At 32.6% G+C, this 21,223-nt stretch overlaps 1 pseudogene; it reads left to right on the plus strand.

Annotated features, from left to right (window-relative positions):
• Window positions 1–387: 387 nt before the first annotated feature.
• The window catches only part of LOC123886434, a 36,698-nt pseudogene continuing 15,862 nt past the window's right edge, over window positions 388–21,223 (plus strand).

Raw genomic sequence — 21,223 nt, forward strand, 5'->3', positions numbered from 1 at the left:
CTAATATTATTGGATACCACTATTTCATACGCAAAATTCTTTAAAATGTGAATTATGTAAATATAAGTTAGTATCAAAATATGATATTTATATAAAAAAAAATGGTATCAAAGTGTTCACAAAAAAATAATTTAAACAAAGAAATCAAAAACAAAAAGAAAGAGCTTAGTTGAAACAAAAAAATACATGAGCATTTAGAAGGAAAAAAAATTAATAAAGTGCATAGCACATGTTCTTTACAACTTTTTTTTTTCTTCCTTATTTAGTGAGATTTGGTTTTAATTACTATTCTATTAATTTAATATATTAATAATGAGTTGTAATTATTGAATTGGTTGTGCCTAATCATTAATGCTTAGGTGACGACTCACCTAAGAATTTCTCCCTATGTCAAAGGTCAGATATAGCTGTTTGAAACCTCAGTAAAAAGAATCATGACAGTTGGATGTGATTTTGCAAAACGGTGTGCAGGAACATTCTTGAACCATTCTTGAATCATTCTTAAACTTATGGAAGCTCAACGAAATCTTTGCCACCGGAGTTGTTCTTGGAACATATATGGCCATCATGACTGCAGTTTTTTACTATCTCATTCATGAAACCAATTTCTTCTCAGTAAGTAGTACATGCCAACCTAACACCAAGGGAAAAAAATTAGCATAATAGAATGAAAATGACAAATATGTTTTCTTTTCAGGATATTTTCGGCGTCCACTCAATTGCAGACAGCGAGGAAAAACTTAACTCAGCCCTCTACCTCCAAGTGAGTATCATTAGTCAGGCACTTATCTTTGTGACCAGGTCAAGGAGTTGGTCATTCGTGGAGCGCCCCGGTGTGATGCTTCTTGGAGCCTTCATTGCTGCACAATTGGTTGGTTAAAAAACATTGAATCTTGCAGGCTTAGAGAGCTCCTCCACACACTCAAGGGACACATTGAATCAGTTGTCAAGTTCAAGGGTCTTGAAATTGAAACCATCCAACAACAATACAGTCTTAAGAAAAGAGCCATTTCATATTTGTAAATACACTTAGGCTGCTCATGAAGGAGTGGGAGCTTTAAATCAATTTGTCCTCTTCTTTTTATATGTCCTACATTCTTTTCTTCTTTGAAATTGGAGTGAAAATATGAGAGATGGTTCGTGGAACTTTATATTCCAAATCCCATTTTTACCAAGGATATATCACATTGACAATACACATAGGAGTAATTCAGATTTGTAATAATATAGATGATACACATGGCTTTTGCAGAAGCAACAGGAAATAAAGTAAACAAAATTTAAAAGGATTTCTAATACTATATTTTTAAGCTTAATAAAGGTTAGGGTAGGGTAGGGATGGAATTTATATGTAGTTTTTTATGTCCTATTTGTACAGTTCTTTTATCACAATTCAATACATCGATCGATCCATGTTCTTATATTTCTATATCATCAGGATCAATCTGTTATATATAGTGCTGATCTTGCCCAAAATTTTAGATTCCTAATGTCTCTTTCAAGTTCTTATGTACAAACTGACATGTTCATCCCTCAAGTCTTTCCTAGGAACAAACTACTTGCATTATTTCCCCCACAAGACTATAAATCCAGCTAATGTTTACTTCAATTTTCCTCTGTTACAAAACATAAAAGCTCAAACTATGACTGTGATATGGCATGACAAGGGTGAAATGGCATTTGAATAAAAATATACATGTTCCTTTCAAAAATAAAAACATGTTGAATGGAGCCTTAATTTAAGGAACCTGTGGAAAAATATCATCTATACTCTACAATGATAATGTATTTGAGTATTGACATATGAATGCTAAAATTTGGGTTTAATGTTTTTCCAAGAAGTCGACTCAGATGGAATTACCTCTTCATTACAGGAAAGCACCGCATGTGCCATCAAATTACCTAGCCAACCATGGTATAACAAACCTCTTGAACCTAAACCAATACTTACAACTATGATTTCTACCAATGAAATCATTAATACAACCCAGAAGTGGGAGTGATCCAAGTGGCGTGAGTGGAGGCATTGCCCTCAGACCAGCTCTTGCACCAGTGAAAACCTAATCCCTTATTCCAGGATAAATAGTGGATGCCTTCGGCAGGAGCTCATGAAGAGCTTTTGAAGCTTCGTCAATTGAAACATTTGGTGATGAATTTATAGATTTCCATTCCCAAGTTGAACCGACATTTAGACTCCGAGAGCTCTCAACGGCTATCCATGCATCTGATAATATGGAAGGTCCATCCTCAGGATAACACCTGGAAGACAAGGCAAGATAAATCTCAAATCGGATGACCTTGGTGGAATCTCTAGCACATTGTATTCAATGAAGGTCCCTTCCCATAAAACAATACTCTTGAAGTAAAACGGCTCAATAGTTATTACATGAGACACCAATATGCAAAATGATAGGCCCATACTTAAGCAACTATACAATAAAAGATGAACAAGTGGACTAGGGGGGAAAATATGCCAGCTGAAAATGGCCTAAAAGTATGAGGAGAAATAACAATGTGAGACAAGTGCAGTAAAGAGGGGGAGAGAGGGAGAAATAACAGATTGGGGGAAAGTGGCAGATAATCAAAACAATACATTAAACCACATAAAGAGCCTTCATTGGCAATTTAGATACGAGAGCCTTCATTTTGCCAATTTAGATACTTGAAAAGTATTCTCACTAATAATATGCTTATTGAAACTGGAATAGAAAGGGAATTTCTTTTTATTGACTGAATGTACAAATCTCAGGATATATTCGACAAACCAGGAATCTCCCCTTAATATCACTAAGGGGAGATTGAAACAGAATATAATTTGCTATATCATGAGGTGGAGGAAGTCTGGTTCGATTGCATGGGTTGTGAGACACTGTTTTGTGAGTGAAGACAGGAATCATATAGGTTCCGTAGTGCTTGTTTTAGCTCCACCTGCTGGACATGGCTTGATACTGGTCAAAGAGCATTCCTTTGTTTAAGGCACACTGTCTTTTTTGTAGCTCCAAGATTGTAGCTCTATACCGGTTAATAGGAAAGAGACTAGGAATTTCTTTATTGATTGAAAATACAGATCCCTGGATATTCATGAGACCAGGACTCTCCCAAATTTTAATCTCATTTTGTACTCTCCATTAGAACCCCTATTATTCATACATTTCTCTTAACTAACCAACTACAAAAGGTTTACTCATGCAAAAATTGTATTGGAGCATCAATTCAATAGCACACACAATGGCCAAGAACTCTGCAGCATTCGAACCTCTGATCCCTACAGGCGCTGAAAATTTTTCTAGAGTTAAGCCTTCATCACTGCAAAGAATGCCACCAATACGAGCAGTGTCTGACTCTGGGACAAACCTAATGCAAGCGGTGTATGTGCTTCATAGATATTTAACATCACTAAATCAAATCAAGTGTTGCATTATGTTATCTACCCAAACCCTTACTGGTTTACTATTTAAGAATTTGAAAATAATTTGAATCATACCAGAGTAACAGGTCTGCTCATGAGGGTGCTAGACTCGACCACACTCTACTAGCAATTAGCAAACTGGTCCGGCTCTGTCAGGTTCCAAAATGCATGAGAAGGAGCCAACACAATACTGGTCCGGACCAGTTTCTAGTCTTTTGCTTTAATTTAATACAAAACATACAATTGACATACAATAACATTCAATAATTTGTCCTCAACAGCTTTTTAAAAACATTAATCTGGACTTATAAAAGAGATAAAAATAGACACCGGAATACCAAATCACAATGTCAGCTTGCATATCATATTTTCAACTATCTGCTACACCAAATCAACAGATATATAGCAACAAATATATAGATAAATCAACAATCTTTGCTAGAGAGAGCAAAATATCAAGAAAGTATCAATCTATTTCAAAGAAGAAATTAGGTAGCAATATGAAAATATTAAGAAATCAAGGAGAGAAAATTGGATTCATTCTCTTTCTCTTGACTTATTGGTTTCTTGATCTAAATCAGTTCTTGCAGCGGCTTTTTTCAGAAAGTAATTGCAAAATATAAATCTCACTCTTCATATTTCTAAATTGTTATTCAACATTGGAAACCATCATCAAGTTATTAGAAAAAAGGGCAATTTTTTCAATTAAATCAGTTAATGTTGGCACTTCATTCTATGAAAATTCAAGTGGACAAAATCAAAAATCAATTAAACGAGATTTAGTTTCTTTGTACATCATCCTGTGAAAATTCAAGTGGACCAACGATTAAAGCCACAACTTAAGCTTACTAAGGAAAAACAGAATTGAACCAACAAATACTAAACCAGGAACTTGTTCTCAAAAGGAAAACATATTAAAATTGCATGATGGAAAGCAAATAAATTTTACAAAAATTAGCTTATAAGGCTAATGTCATGAACCAATTAACATCACAAAAATGAGCTTATAAGGCAAAACACAAACAAACATATCTTCCGGCACCTTCATCTTCATGCTTCTCTACTTTCCTTATCTACCTCAGATGACTCTAGCAGGCTCTTATAAATCAAATCAACTTGCTCTTTAAGTAACAACGAGCGTTGGAGACGCAGTTGATCCTCTTGAACTTTCAACTCCAAACATCTTTTATCCAACTCCGCCCTCTTCAATAAATTCATATGCATATTATCATCTCCATGTTCTCCTTCATCGGCTCCAATTTCCCTGTCTACTGCTCCATTTTCTACTCCCCATAACTCATTAGAAAGTTCAAATAGTTTCTCCTTATGAGTATCAATGAAAATGAGAGAACCTTGCTCTTTCATTGTCAGATTTTCCTGATATTTCTTCTTAAGTTTATGAATCTTATCACTAAGTTGCCTTTTTCTAATAGTTTTGTTGCTAAAAGAATACTTATGGGTGCTGTAAACCTTGCTTAATATTTTGGCCGGATCAATGCCTCTTTTAGATTTTATTTGTAAGAGGCCATTGAGAAGAATTATTTCATCATTGCGAGAGAAGATTCTCTTAGGTTTCACGGTTTGTTTCTTGTTTTTTGCCATTGAAAAGAGAGAAAGGGTTTTGATTTTGAGTGGGAAGGAGAAGAGTGAGGGAGCGATGAGAACCTTCTGCTTGTTATGTTAAAAGTAATGAATGAAAAATGAAAGAGTTGCTCGCCAAAATTAATTCACTTTCCTTTCCCTATGCAATTGCACTTTAATATGAGATTCTTATGAGTAAATACAGTAGAATAGAATTAGAAGAGACTTATATATATATATATATATATAAAAAAAATAAAAAAAAAAAAAGAATTAGAAGAGACTCAAAGACCAAACAACTGCCTATTATTATCATTATTAGGTACTTTTTTTTGGACCTGATTAATCACGTTATTTTTGGACCTGATTAGTTATTTGAATTTGAATGCACAATATTTCCATATCTCTTTTTTCTTTTTTGACAAAAATATTTCCATATCTCTTCTTCAAGTTAGTGTAGGAGTATGTTTACTTATTTAAATCGTTTACTTGTTCAATTAAATGCTAAATTTAATCGTGTACTTATTTAAAAAATATTAAAACAAATTGAAAAAGAAAAAAAATTGATGTCTTGCACAAAAATAAATAAATTGAGTTTTTACAAATCATATGAAATAATAATTATTTAAATATAAAAATTAGAATCTGAAATATTTTCTTTGCAGTATCTGAAGAAATTGAATCAGAAGAGATTGATGTGAAAGAGCAGAGAACCGCCGATTCTTATGATTATTACGTACTTTTTTTTTATTTATTGTTGAGCAGTATTACTCACTCTGTAACACAATATAAGTCGTTTTAACAGTAGTACACAAATTAAGAAATACAATTAACGTTGTATGGAAATGAGAAATTTTACAAAATTGTCCTTAATTAATTATATGGAAAAGATAAATTGCATAATTAAAAGAATATAGAGTAATAAATAGTTAAGGTATAATAGAAAAATATATATAAAACGACTTATAATTTAGTACAATTTTTTTTTTCTTCAAAGGTAAACATTTTGGTACACATATTACGTGAATGTGTAACAGTACACTGCTAGATAGTTAACAAATGACAACAATTTAAAGCAGATTTTGTTTCTTTATGAAGTTTTCTATATTAATTATTAAATACTACTACTTTTTTTTTTACAAATTAAACACTTTTTTTAATATTTGTAAATGTATCTTTGATTTTTTTTCCTTAAAAAAATATAATCTTCAATCATGTTCCACAATAAACCAAACCTACATCAAATCTTCCATCTGATAATATTAACATTTGTTTTAACAAGATTCAAATATTTTAATATTATTATAATATCCTATAAAATAATATAACAAAACAAATGATATATTCTTTAAAAAAAAAAACAACGTATGATTTTAACAACTTTTTTTTTTTGGACAAACCAAAATGAGATATATATATCTATTATTTATATGTTTAGGAGTTTTTTCTCATAGAAACTTTTTTATGTGGCATTCTCTTGCTTAGCCAACTTTGTTTTCATCCCACATGGCATCTTCTCAAGCATCAGTTGCATATGTGTCATTTGTTTACAACTTTTTGAGTTTTATGTTCACAATTTTGGTAGTTTTTGATCTTCTTATCACATTTAAAACTCCTTAAAACTCCTATTTAAGTTTTTTTTTAATTCTCTTTGTTTATAGGTTTCCTATGTGTCAACCTATTAGAGACTACTCATATACAACCAACTCATAGTATTAATTTTGCTCAATTATAAATATAGAAATTGCTCAATCAGGTTTTATGAACAAATGTCTATATATATTAATATTTTGATACAATTGAAATTTTACATATGGAAACTTTTGATTATTGACCAACTCATTTTTGGAATATATATTGATTAAATTAAATCAATGCTGAAATGTATGGAAATTTCAAAAATTAAGGAACAAAAATCTACTATAGTTTCTATATATACGGGTCAACATGTAAGAGTGAGGGTCATTGAGTGTCTCAGCGCCCCTTCTCTATTTTCTCTTCTCACCTTCACTACTCTTCTTTTTTTTTTTTTGACAGAATCACTACTTTTTTTTTCTATCTATTGCTATTGTTGGTTTTTTTTTTTAAAAATAAAAAATCTATTGCTATTGTTGGTTATTTCTTATTTATTTGTTCAATATAATTTTTGTTGCTCTCAAGTGGAATGAAATCTAAATTTTATTTGTTTTTCTTTGCAGGTATTTTGTTTACTTGTGTTAGGCTACAATAAGAGGATTCAACATAAAAAAGAGAAATCATTTTCTTCTCTAAAGTCAATAATATTTTGTAAACTTCTTTTTTTTTTTTGGTAGAAATTTTAAACTTTTTTTAAGAAGCCAAAATATTATTCATCTATCTTTGTAACTTTTATTTACTATTTGGATTCTTGCAGAGACTGATGAAGATGACTACGAGGGATAAATAACATGTGGATTGGGAACAGATGAGTGGATAAAATATTCAAGTTTAATTATACAATCAGAAAATTGTACTAATTTTGAGTTATAATTCTTTATTTGCAGGTCCATATACGGAAGAACAACATTGTTTGTTATTCAAATTAGGATTAAGTATTATCAATTGATGTTAGAGTTTTAAGTATTTATTTATATTTTTTATATTTTATTGTCATTTTTTTTAATCATATGTTTACTTATTAAAAAAGAATTGTTGTTCATATTATTTTTTATTGGATTTAAATCATGCTTATAAATGTTTTTTTACTATTATTTATAAATAAATGTTGTACTCTATGTTTTTACTCATTATTTTTTTATTTGTCTAATTTTTCATGTGATATTTAACAAATACACCGATAAAATAATAGAAACTCCCCGAATGACTATACTATAGAATGAATTGGAAAAATGTGGAATTGAGAAATTGATATGCTTAAAAAAAATTATTCTTAAACTTCATACTTATCAAGTAGAGAAAAATGTGTCATTGTCTGAAATATAAAAGGAATGAAGTAATTGACTTCATAGATTATTTTTCTATTTCATTTTATTATTCTATTAATTATGGTTTACCTTAACGTGGTTTTTCTAATAAAAAAAAATACATAGTGATTTGTACCAAACAAAATATTAAAATACGGGGGTATTGATAAAAAAAAATAACCTACATGGAGGTATTAAGCAAAAAATAACTTACACGGGGTGAGACATACATTTGTAGATTTTATTATATAAAAAATACGATATCAATTGAAAGCAGGGAAAGTAACAATGATTTTATATATAAAAAAAAAGAATTAAAAGCAATAATATCATGTATTACTTTATTTTTATTATCCATATATCACTGTAAAATAAACAAATAAAAATAAAAACAAATAGATACATTTTTTAAAATTTGCACATTAACAAATGAGATATGCTTAAAAAAATTATATAAATTTTTTTTGTGTCAAGCAAATGACAAATAATTTTACTGTTCATTACTTTTAAATAAATAATATTAAAATTAAAATCGCCCCATTTTGCTTCTCAAATGTGAAATTTTTTCACACGGGGACATGAGATAAAATATTCCTGAAGAAAACAAATGTCTAAAGGAGAGAGATGACGATTAAGAACAAATATATTAACCGTTAGATTAGTTTTTGCATAATGACCTTTTTTTTATGAAAATAAAAGAACAAATATATGAACATGTGAGTTGGGAACGGGGAGTGGAGTATCACTCTCCATTATGTCATTTCTCCTTAAAATCTCTAAAATTTGGATCTTTTATCATATTTAAATAAACTATTACATTAAATATAAAATTAATTTTACAAATAATTAAAAAAAATCACAATATTAAAATTTTAATAATCCATATTTTTCATGTGTGAAAAAAAATGATCTATATTTTTCATAGAACATTAACCCGGGCGATAGCACGGGTAAGTTATCTATTATTTATATGTTTAGGAGTTTTTTCTCATAGAAACTTTTCTATGTGGCATTCTCTTGCTTAGCCAACTTTGTTTTCATCCCACATGGCATCTTCTCAAGCATCAGTTGCATATGTGTCATTTGTTTACAACTTTTTGAGTTTTATGTTCACAATTTTGGTAGTTTTTGATCTTCTTATCACATTTAAAACTCCTTAAAACTCCTATTTAAGTTTTTTTTTAATTCTCTTTGTTTATAGGTTTCCTATGTGTCAACCTATTAGAGACTACTCATATACAACCAACTCATAGTATTAATTTTGCTCAATTATAAATATAGAAATTGCTCAATCAGGTTTTATGAACAAATGTCTATATATTAATATTTTGATACAATTGAAATTTTACATATGGAAACTTTTGATTATTGACCAACTCATTTTTGGAATATATATTGATTAAATTAAATCAATGCTGAAATGTATGGAAATTTCAAAAATTAAGGAACAAAAATCTACTATAGTTTCTATATATACGGGTCAACATGTAAGAGTGAGGGTCATTGAGTGTCTCAGCGCCCCTTCTCTATTTTCTCTTCTCACCTTCACTACTCTTCTTTTTTTTTTTTTTTGACAGAATCACTACTTTTTTTTTCTATCTATTGCTATTGTTGGTTTTTTTTAAAAAAAATAAAAAATCTATTGCTATTGTTGGTTATTTCTTATTTATTTGTTCAATATAATTTTTGTTGCTCTCAAGTGGAATGAAATCTAAATTTTATTTGTTTTTCTTTGCAGGTATTTTGTTTACTTGTGTTAGGCTACAATAAGAGGATTCAACATAAAAAAGAGAAATCATTTTCTTCTCTAAAGTCAATAATATTTTGTAAACTTCTTTTTTTTTTGGTAGAAATTTTAAACTTTTTTTAAGAAGCCAAAATATTATTCATCTATCTTTGTAACTTTTATTTACTATTTGGATTCTTGCAGAGACTGATGAAGATGACTACGAGGGATAAATAACATGTGGATTGGGAACAGATGAGTGGATAAAATATTCAAGTTTAATTATACAATCAGAAAATTGTACTAATTTTGAGTTATAATTCTTTATTTGCAGGTCCATATACGGAAGAACAACATTGTTTGTTATTCAAATTAGGATTAAGTATTATCAATTGATGTTAAAGTTTTAAGTATTTATTTATATTTTTTATATTTTATTGTCATTTTTTTTTAATCATATGTTTACTTATTAAAAAAGAATTGTTGTTCATATTATTTTTTATTGGATTTAAATCATGCTTATAAATGTTTTTTTACTATTATTTATAAATAAATGTTGTACTCTATGTTTTTACTCATTATTTTTTTATTTGTCTAATTTTTCATGTGATATTTAACAAATACACCGATAAAATAATAGAAACTCCCCGAATGACTATACTATAGAATGAATTGGAAAAATGTGGAATTGAGAAATTGATATGCTTAAAAAAAATTATTCTTAAACTTCATACTTATCAAGTAGAGAAAAATGTGTCATTGTCTGAAATATAAAAGGAATGAAGTAATTGACTTCATAGATTATTTTTCTATTTCATTTTATTATTCTATTAATTATGGTTTACCTTAACGTGGTTTTTCTAATAAAAAAAAATACATAGTGATTTGTACCAAACAAAATATTAAAATACGGGGGTATTGATAAAAAAAATAACCTACATGGAGGTATTAAGCAAAAAATAACTTACACGGGGTGAGACATACATTTGTAGATTTTATTATATAAAAAATACGATATCAATTGAAAGCAGGGAAAGTAACAATGATTTTATATATAAAAAAAAAGAATTAAAAGCAATAATATCATGTATTACTTTATTTTTATTATCCATATATCACTGTAAAATAAACAAATAAAAATAAAAACAAATAGATACATTTTTTAAAATTTGCACATTAACAAATGAGATATGCTTAAAAAAATTATATAAATTTTTTTTGTGTCAAGCAAATGACAAATAATTTTACTGTTCATTACTTTTAAATAAATAATATTAAAATTAAAATCGCCCCATTTTGCTTCTCAAATGTGAAATTTTTTCACACGGGGACATGAGATAAAATATTCCTGAAGAAAACAAATGTCTAAAGGAGAGAGATGACGATTAAGAACAAATATATTAACCGTTAGATTAGTTTTTGCATAATGACCTTTTTTTTATGAAAATAAAAGAACAAATATATGAACATGTGAGTTGGGAACGGGGAGTGGAGTATCACTCTCCATTATGTCATTTCTCCTTAAAATCTCTAAAATTTGGATCTTTTATCATATTTAAATAAACTATTACATTAAATATAAAATTAATTTTACAAATAATTAAAAAAAATCACAATATTAAAATTTTAATAATCCATATTTTTCATGTGTGAAAAAAAATGATCTATATTTTTCATAGAACATTAACCCGGGCGATAGCACGGGTAAGTTATACTAGTATATATATATATATATATATATATATAGGGAATGTATCATGTGAGAACTGATAATTATTGTGAGAAACGAGAACTATTAATAATAACCATTAGATTTAATTGACGCATCAGATTAAAATCTCCCTACTCACTTAAAATCTTATGTGATTATATTTGTGCAGATTAGAAAATCTTCATATATAAACTTTCCTAATTTATACAATTGATTATTTTACTAAAAATTATTTAAAAATTAAATTAAATAAAGAAATGATTAGAGGCATTACTGTTATTATATTGTTGAAGCTTTTGTTTTTGTTTTTCTGGAAAAGAAAATTAAATTGATACAGGCATACACATGCCTGAAGATACAAAAGAAGTCACAAAACCTATTGTCACACAAACACAGCTAATGATAAATGAACTAGAAGTATATAATAACCATAATGCTTTTGGTTTAAAGAAAAAAAAATTTAGTGTTATATTAGTATTAAAAATTGAAGAGAGAGGTAAAAATTTATTCTTGTAAATTTTGGAAGGAATTGCAATAAATTAGGAAAGATTATATGTAGGTAGATTTTTTCAATCTTCAGAAATATAATCACATGAGATTTTAAGTGAATGAGAAGATTTTAATCTGACGCGTCTATTAAATCCGATGATTATTATTAATAGTTCTCATTTCTCACATAATTATCAGTTCTCACCTGATGCACTCGCTATATATATATATATATATATATATATATATATATATATATATATATATATATATATATATATATATAAGTAAAACCAATCATCCTCCCAGCACAAGACGTGTCAGAAAAGACTAAGTAAGGTTACAAAGAGTCAAGATACATGAACCAAAAGAAACTAAACAAGGCCCAAACAAAGCATAGGACTATGATTTTAACAACTTTTTTATTATTATTGGATGCAACTATGGTTTAATATTTCAATATTATTCCGTCAAAAAAAATTCAATATTATTACCTTTCATTTTTTTTAATATTATTAGTTTGTAAGTTTTTAATATTTATTTAAAGTTTAACCATTAATATATATAATTATTAAAATAAATTTATTTTGTTTTGATAAAGAATTATAATTTTTAATATGTGTATATATTTTATTGTTATAGCTTATTTTTGAAAAAAAAAAAAATCGCTTTTAATTATTTTGTATCCGTTAGTTACATATTTTTAAAATAATCAGAAGTTAATTAAAACAATAGAATAGGATTAGAAGAGACTGAAGTGAAAGAGCAAACAACCGCATGTTCAATATTAGGTATTTTTTTTGGACCTGATTAATCACGTTATTTTTGGACCTGATTACTTATTTGAATTTGAATACACAATATTTCCATATCTCTTTTTTCTTTTTTGACAAAAATATTTCCATATCTCTTCTTCAAGTTAGTGTAGGAGTATGTTTACTTATTTAAATCGTTTACTTAATTAAAACAATATATAAATCGTTTACTTGTTCAATTGAATGCGAAATTTAATCGTGTACTTATTTAAAAAATATTAAAACAAATTGAAAAAGAAAAAATTGATGTCTTGCACAAAAATAAATAAATCGAGTTTTTACAAATCATATGAAATAATAATTATTTAAATATAAAAATTAGAATCTGAAATATTTTCTTTGCAGTATCTGAAGAAATTGAATCAGAAGAGATTGAAGTGAAAGAGCAGAGAACCGCCGGTTCTTATCATTATTTTACGTACCTTTTTTTTTTTATTGTTGAGCAGTATTACTCACTCTGTAACACAATATAAGTCGTTTTAACAGTATTACACAAATTAATAAATACAATTAACGTTGTATGGAAATGAGAAATTTTACAAAATTGTCCTTAATTAATTATATGAAAAAGATAAATTGAATAATTAAAAGAATATAGAGTAATAAATAGTTAAGGTATAATAGGAAAAAAAAACATAAAGCGACTTATAATTTAGTACAATTTTTTTCTTCAAAGGTGAACACTTCGGTACACATATTACGTGGATGTGTACGGTACACTGTGTTGGATATAAATTTGGTATTTATCAATTAAATATAATTGGTGGGTCCAATATTTATTTGGAGGTGATATTGTTAAAATAAAACTTTCAAAGGGGGCGTCGAAAGCCAGCTAGGTCGAAGCCAAAAAGCGCTTCGAAAGATATGGATAATGCGTCCAATTTTGGTTCTGCCAGGAAGCTATCGAAAGCGCGAAATCGAACCGATGGAGAGCTGGGCCAAGCCCAAAGAAGGAACAACGAACGGCCCAAAAGGTCTTGGCGCGCGCTGAAAGAATGAAAGATGAAAGTGGAGAACGTGGTCGACGTGGCAAATGGAGGAGCGTCCAGATGATCGAGAAACAGTTACCACTTAGTAGTAGTATTTATAGTAGTTTTTCATTCAGAACAAGGGGTCACAAAATTTATACAAACACTCTCTCTAAAAATTCTAAGTACTCAGCGATCGAACGAACGGAATTCGAAGGAGAAATGTATGTTTTGTGAACCATCTTTATTTGTAATTGTTTTCATTCAATGCAATTTGTTTTCCAGTAATTTTTTCCAAGTCTGAATTCAGATACTTGCTTGAGAAACTGCTACTTCGAGGCGATTCGAATTAGTTTCTCTTGTATGCTTTAAAATATTTTAATTCCTAAGTGTTTGTTTCCTTAGTCAAACGAACATTCAAACAGTTTTCTCGAAGCGAATAAACACAAAATTGTCCTGAGATTTACTAGTTGATCTCGCGAGTTTAAATACTTAAACTAGCGGTTGTTTACCAAATTCCAACGTAAACAAATTGGCACGCCCAGTGGGACGGGTTTTGTGTTTGTTAAAGTTGTGTTTATTTTTATATTGTGGAATAAAAAAAAAAAACTTGTTACTTGCATACAACTCATGATAAGTTAGGTTATGGTTAAAACTACTCAGAGATCTAATCCTAGTAAAACTCCAAGTTCTAGTGCGATGAGTAGTGAAGCAAGTTCGAGTGGTGGAGTCGATCCGCCTCCACAAAGTTTGGTAACATCTGAGTTGGTGAATGTTCCAATATTCTCCAGTCCAACCATTTCGACTGTGCATGATGTTATTCCAACTTTGCCAGTACCAACTATGGCAATTCCGTCCGTGACTGCTGGTTTTGGACGTTCGAAACCACCATCAGGTCAGGGCTTTATGTATGGGCCTCCCCCCACACTTGGCTTAGGAATGCCAAGTTTCGAACCTGATAGGTATACTTCGTCAAGGGTAACTCCCACACCCTTAACAACTGCATCTGTGTTGTCTTTGAGACAGCAAATGGATGAGAGCAACCACGAAATGGTTAATCTCTTAACACAACAAATGGGTACTGTGTTTAATCCATTAATTCAGAATACCAATGAGAGTTATCAAATGTTGGCATTTCAAATGAGTCGAATTGCAGATTTTTTTGGGACACCTCCACCACCTCCTAGAGTAAATCCCATTACTCCACAAGTAATATTACCTGCAATGTCTTCGACCCCAGTGCAGCAGAGGCCAACCTATGTGGCTACTGAAACAGTTCCTAACCCAACACCTACGCCAGTTGTACAAGAGGAAACCTATTATCCTCACGAGGTTAATCAAATGCCTCAAGTAGTAAATCAAAACCCTCCTGTTATGAACCCAAATCCACAAGTGGTACATCAGAACCCCCCAGTGGTAATGGTTAGGAGGAACCAGGATCCTGACGAGGTAGTGCGAGAGGTGCAAAACAATAATTTGCTTGGCCAACACAATTTGGCTAACATGGTCGAAACGATTTTGGCCCAAAACGGCCTAAACATGGGTTGTCGAAGGCCAAACTTTGTCTCTGCTTTCACTGAATATGTGCTGCAAACCGAGTTACCAAGAGGTTGGAAAGTCCCAAAATACACTAAGTTTGCTGGGGACACTAATGAGTCAACCGTAGAACATATTGCCAGGTATCTAGCTGAGTCTGGAAATTTGGCGAATAATGAAAATTTGCGAATGAAGTATTTTCCTAATTCGCTTACCAAGAATGCATTTACTTGGTTCACAACTTTGCCTCCCAATTCGATCAATAGTTGGGCCCAATTGGAAAGGATTTTCCATGAGCAATTTTATATGGGCCAAACCAAGATAAGTCTGAAAGAGTTAGCCAGTGTAAAAAGAAAAAACCAAGAGTCAATTGATGACTATCTAAATAGGTTTCGCTTGCTGAAATCCAGGTGCTTTACTCAAGTGCCTGAACACGAGCTAGTGGAAATGGCTGCTGGTGGGTTAGATTATTCAATTCGAAAGAAATTGGATACCCAATACCTTCGAGACATGTCACAGTTGGCTGACAGAGTGAGACAAATCGAAAGGTTAAAAGCTGAAAAAGTTAGAAATTCTAAGTTTCAAAAAAAGAAAGAAATAGGTTTTGTTGATTCCTATGATAATGAAATTGATTATGAAATGAGTGATGAATACTTAGATTTCGACGATAGTGATATTAATGTGGCTGAATTAAAGCCTGGGCCTCCTTACACTTGCAAATTGTTGAGGCCGTCGAATGGAAAAAATCCTATCGAACCAAAAAATGATAAGTTTGTTACGAAGACTTATACTTTCGACATCACTAAATGTGATGAGATTTTTGATTTATTGGTGACTGACGGCCAAATTATTGTGCCAAAAGATATGAAAATACCACCAATAGAACAAAGAAAGAAAAGAGGTTATTGTAAGTTTCATAATTATTTGGGACATAAAACTTATCAATGTGTTGTTTTCAGGGATTTGGTGCAAAAAGCGCTGAATGAAGGAAGGCTGAAGTATGCTGATAAGGCTAAGCCTCCAATGAAGGTAGATTCAGATCCTTTGCCACCTGCGGACGCTACCTATGTCGAAGTCTATGACTGCAACATGGTCGAAGTGATAGATGCTACTGCTCCACTCAAGGCTGTGCCTGAAGAGGAGTATGAAAAGAGGGTACGTGAGGTGTACCCCAATGCTGAGGAAGAATTGGTGGACTTCCTAAATAGGTGCAAGCTGAAGAATACTGAAGTGATGCTTTGCCCTAGATGCAGTGCTGTGTGCGACAAAGAGGCTACTGCAGGCCTTCAAAGTGTTGTACCTTATGCTGAAAACAAGAGAAAATGGCCAAAATCTAGGCCAAATCAAAAAGCTTGGCCTTACAAAGGAGCCAACTGGGGAAAGCCTATTACCAAAGGCCTTTCGATCCAGCAAAGGCTAGGCCCCCAGAACACTTTCAAACCATCTGGGAGAGCACCTGTTAACCAATGGGTGAGTGGACAGTACGTCACTTTCAATCGAAGGATGATGGAAAATGGAAGCTCTAGCAATGTTAACGTGAACATTGTAGCTGAACCCAAGGGTTCAAAAGTGATAGCTGGGAAGGAAACAGTGACTGCTGCCACTGAAGTCAACAAATACTCTTATAGGAATAACTATAAAGGAAAAAATCCTATGACCCGCACTCAGTGGCGAAGGTTCCAGAGGAAACAAAAGTTGACAGCAAAAGAGGCTGGGGGCAAGGCTGTTGCAACCCAGAAGGTTAAAAAGGTTGAAATGGCCAAGAGGCCAGTAAAGGAGAGGCTTTCCATAATATTGGAAGAGCCAATAGCTGAAAATGCCCAAGGAGGGGCAGAAGATGAGGATGACATGGAGGATGATGATCTCCTGGATGAGGGGTCTGATTTTGATGTCATGGTCAATGTGGTGTCGATTCTGCCACTGGAATATGATATACCTACTGAAGTCAATGAACTGGAAGAGGACTTCGAAGCCCTTAATTTGGCTGATCATAAGCCAATGTGTTATTATGTTATGCAAAATGGTTGTGTTGAAGAGCAAAAAGCTGTCTTCGAAAAGCCAGATCTGGGAATGCAGAACCACTTGAAGGCTTTGTTCATTAGGGCAAAAGTCAATAATGTGGGAATCAATAAAGTCCTAGTGGATGGAGGAGCTGTGGTGAATATCATGCCTCACTTCATGTTGAAGAAATTAGGTCTTTATGACACAGACCTTCATTCCCACAATGTGGTGTTGGCCAACTATGAAGGAAAAACTGGTCATTCCCTGGGGGCAGTGCAGTTGGAAGTTTGTGTTGGTAGTACAGTTCGAAAGACCTTGTTTATGGTCATAGCTGCCAAACCTAATTACAATCTGTTATTAGGTAGAGAATGGATACATGGTGTTGGAGCTGTTCCCTCAACCATGCACCAAAGATTAATCATCTGGAGAGAAGATGGTTTAGTCGAGAATGTAGAAGCAGATCAGAGTGCATATGTTTCAGAGACAGGCACTGTGACTTTACAGAACTTCGACAAAAACCTGGCCTCGATTGCTCCTTGTGGTGAGCAAGATGCTGCCTTCGATCCAAATGAAGTGGTATCAAAAAATGTATACCACTCAGTTAAGTTGCATCCAACCCATGGCTTTTGTTGGGAAAGGGAAGACATAGAGAAACCCTTGTGTGAGGATGCATACCCACCAGTGTCTGGATGGGTCAACCATGATGAGTTTGATGATTGAGTCCCCAGCATGGGATCGAATTACGGCTTACGCAGCCGAGAATAGAATCAAAATGGCTCTTGAGGCCATTAATGTTCAAGAAAATATGGCTGTCGAAGCTAATGATGTTTTAAGGGACAAACTGGCCTTGGAGGCTGGTGAAATAAACGATGGGAAAAAGCAAAAGTTGGATTGCATCTATGATGATGAGCCTTTGGGTTTTGAGAGAGATCCACATAGTTCGATTCAGAGAATGCAAGCCCAAGATCCTTTGCAGGAGGTTGATATTGGAGATGGCTCTGTTAAAAGGCCAACTTACATTAGTGCCAATATAGACCCAACCCTAAGAGAAAAAATGGTCGAGTTGCTTAAGAAATACAGAGACTGCTTTGCATGGGACTATAACGAAATGCCTGGGTTAAGCAGAAATCTTGTGGAGCATAGGCTACCCCTTCGACCAGATAAGAAACCTGTAAAGCAGCTTCCAAGGAGGTTTGCACCAGAAATCATGACAAAGATCAAAGCAGAAATTGAAAGGTTGCTCAAATGCAAGTTCATTCGAACAACCAGGTATGTGGAATGGTTAGCTAACATTGTTCCTGTTATTAAGAAAAATGGATCACTTAGGGTTTGCATAGACTTTAGAGATTTGAATAATGCTACACCTAAGGATGAATATTCCATGCCTGTAGCCGAAATGTTAGTCGACTCAGCAGCAGGGCATGAATATTTGAGTATGTTAGATGGCTATTCAGGTTATAATCAAATCTTTATTGACGAAGATGATGTGCCAAAAACCGCATTTCGTTGCCCTGGTGCTTTAGGCACCTATGAGTGGGTAGTGATGCCTTTTGGATTAAAAAATGCTGGAGCAACATACCAAAGAGCCATGAACTTAATTTTTCATGATTTTATCGAAATATTCATGCAGGTTTATATTGATGATATTGTTGTGAAATCCTCTTCCCAGGATGAACATATCGAACATCTTAAAAAATCGTTCGAAAGAATGAGAAAATGTGGATTAAAAATGAATCCACTGAAATGTGCTTTTTGTGTACATGCAGGAGATTTCCTTGGCTTTGTTGTGCATAAGAAGGGCATAGAAATTAATCAAAATAAGACAAAAGCTATCATGGAGACAGAACCTCCAGGAACAAAGAAACAGCTTCAATCTTTGCTAGGAAAGGTCAATTTCTTGAGAAGGTTTATATCAAACCTAAGTGGCAGAGCTCACCCCTTTTCTCCACTGCTGAGGCTCAAGAAAGATGATGTATTTGAATGGGGAACGGAACAACAAAAGGCATTCGATGATATCAAGGCATACTTGTCAAAGCCTCCAACTTTAATGCCTCCTATTCGAAACAAAGCAATGAAGTTGTACATCGCAGCGTCAGATTCGACTATTGGAAGCATGCTCGCACAAGAGGATGAAAATGGCGTAGAAAAGGCTATTTACTATCTAAGTAGAATCTTGAATGATGCTGAGACTAGATATAGTCCAATTGAAAAGCTTTGTCTATGTTTGTATTTCTCTTGTACCAAACTTAAGCAATATATCAAACCAGTTCATGTTTATGTTTATTCTCATTTTGACATCATTAAGCATATGTTATTAAAACCAATTTTGCATAGTCGAATTGGGAAATGGGCTTTAGCTTTAACTGAATATTCATTGACGTACCAACCCCTGAGGGCTGTAAAAGGTCAAGTAGTGGCTGACTTTCTTGTTGACCACTCGGTGGCTGAGACCCCAATAACATATGTAGAACATGAACCTTGGATGTTGTACTTTGATGGCTCGAAGCACAAACATGGTACAGGAATTGGAATCTTAATCATTTCTCCTTCAAAGATTCCAACAAAGTTTAAGTACAAGATTAATGGAACATGCTCCAATAATGAAGCCGAGTACGAGGCTTTAATTGTAGGTCTAAAAATTATTTTGGACTTGGGGGCAAAACATGTTAAAATCAGAGGAGATTCTGAGTTAGTAATAAAACAATTGACAAAGGAATATAAATGCATTCAAGAACATTTGATGAAATACTTTGTCATTGCCTTCTCTCTACTAAAACGATTTGATTCATGTGACATTCAACACGTGCCTCGGATCGAAAACCAAGAAGCAAATGACTTAGCCCAAATTGCTTCTGGTTATAAGGTAACGGGGAAAAAATTAGATGAGATAGTTGAAATTAAAGAAAAACTAATCTCATGTGAGGTAATACCCCATCAGCTGGGGGCAAATGAACTAAATGTCGAAAGGGAGTCCGAAAGGGCTGATGCACACTTTGATGAAGCGATGACTGAAGTCTTCGTGATTGACAATTTGGCTGACACGGATTGGAGACAACCCATTGTTAAATACATAGAAAATCCAACAGGTACAGCCGATAGGAAGGTTAAGTATAGAGCCTTGAATTACACAATCATGGGAAATGAACTATTTAAGAAGACTCCTGAAGGGGTTTTGTTGAAATGCCTAAATGAGAACGAAGCGTATGTAGCAATTTCAAACGCCCATAGTGGAGCCTGCGGTGCCCATCAAGCAGGCCACAAGATGAAGTGGCTTTTGTTTCGACAGGGTTTATATTGGCCTTCCATGCTTAAGGACTGCATAGAATATGCGAAAGGCTGTCAAGAGTGTCAAAAACACGCAGGGGTACAACACGTTCCTGCCAGTGAGTTGCATTCGATTATCAAACCTTGGCCTTTTAGAGGCTGGGCTCTAGATTTAATTGGTGAGATAAGGCCCGCGTCATCCAAGAACCAACGTTATATACTAGTTGGGATTGATTATTTTACCAAATGGATAGAGGCTGTTGCCCTAACAAACGTGGATCAGGAAACAGTGATCAATTTTATCCAAGACCATATTATTTATAGGTTTGGGCTTCCTGAGACGATCACTACAGACCAAGGAACGGTGTTTGTTGGTCGAAAGATGCAAGATTTTGCTGAACAATTGGGTTTTAAGCTAATGACTTCGACGCCTTACTATGCTCAAGCAAATGGCCAAGTTGAAGCAGCCAACAAGGTTATAATTAGTTTAATTAAGAAGCACGTTGCCCAAAAGCCAAAGAATTGGCATAAGACCCTGGACCAAGTCCTATGGGCATGTAGGAATTCTCCTAAAGAGTCAACAGGTTCGACACCTTTTCGACTAACATATGGTCACGATGCCGTGTTACCTGTTGAAATAATGATGCAGTCGATTCGAGTACAAAGGCAATGGGAACTACCTCCTGATCACTATGAGAACATAATGTTAGATGAATTAACAGACGTGGATGAGGAAAGGTTGCAGGCGTTAGATGCTTTGATTCGACAAAAAGAACGAATT

Source organism: Trifolium pratense, linkage group LG5 (assembly GCF_020283565.1).
Source record: "Trifolium pratense cultivar HEN17-A07 linkage group LG5, ARS_RC_1.1, whole genome shotgun sequence".
NCBI lineage: Eukaryota > Viridiplantae > Streptophyta > Magnoliopsida > Fabales > Fabaceae > Trifolium > Trifolium pratense.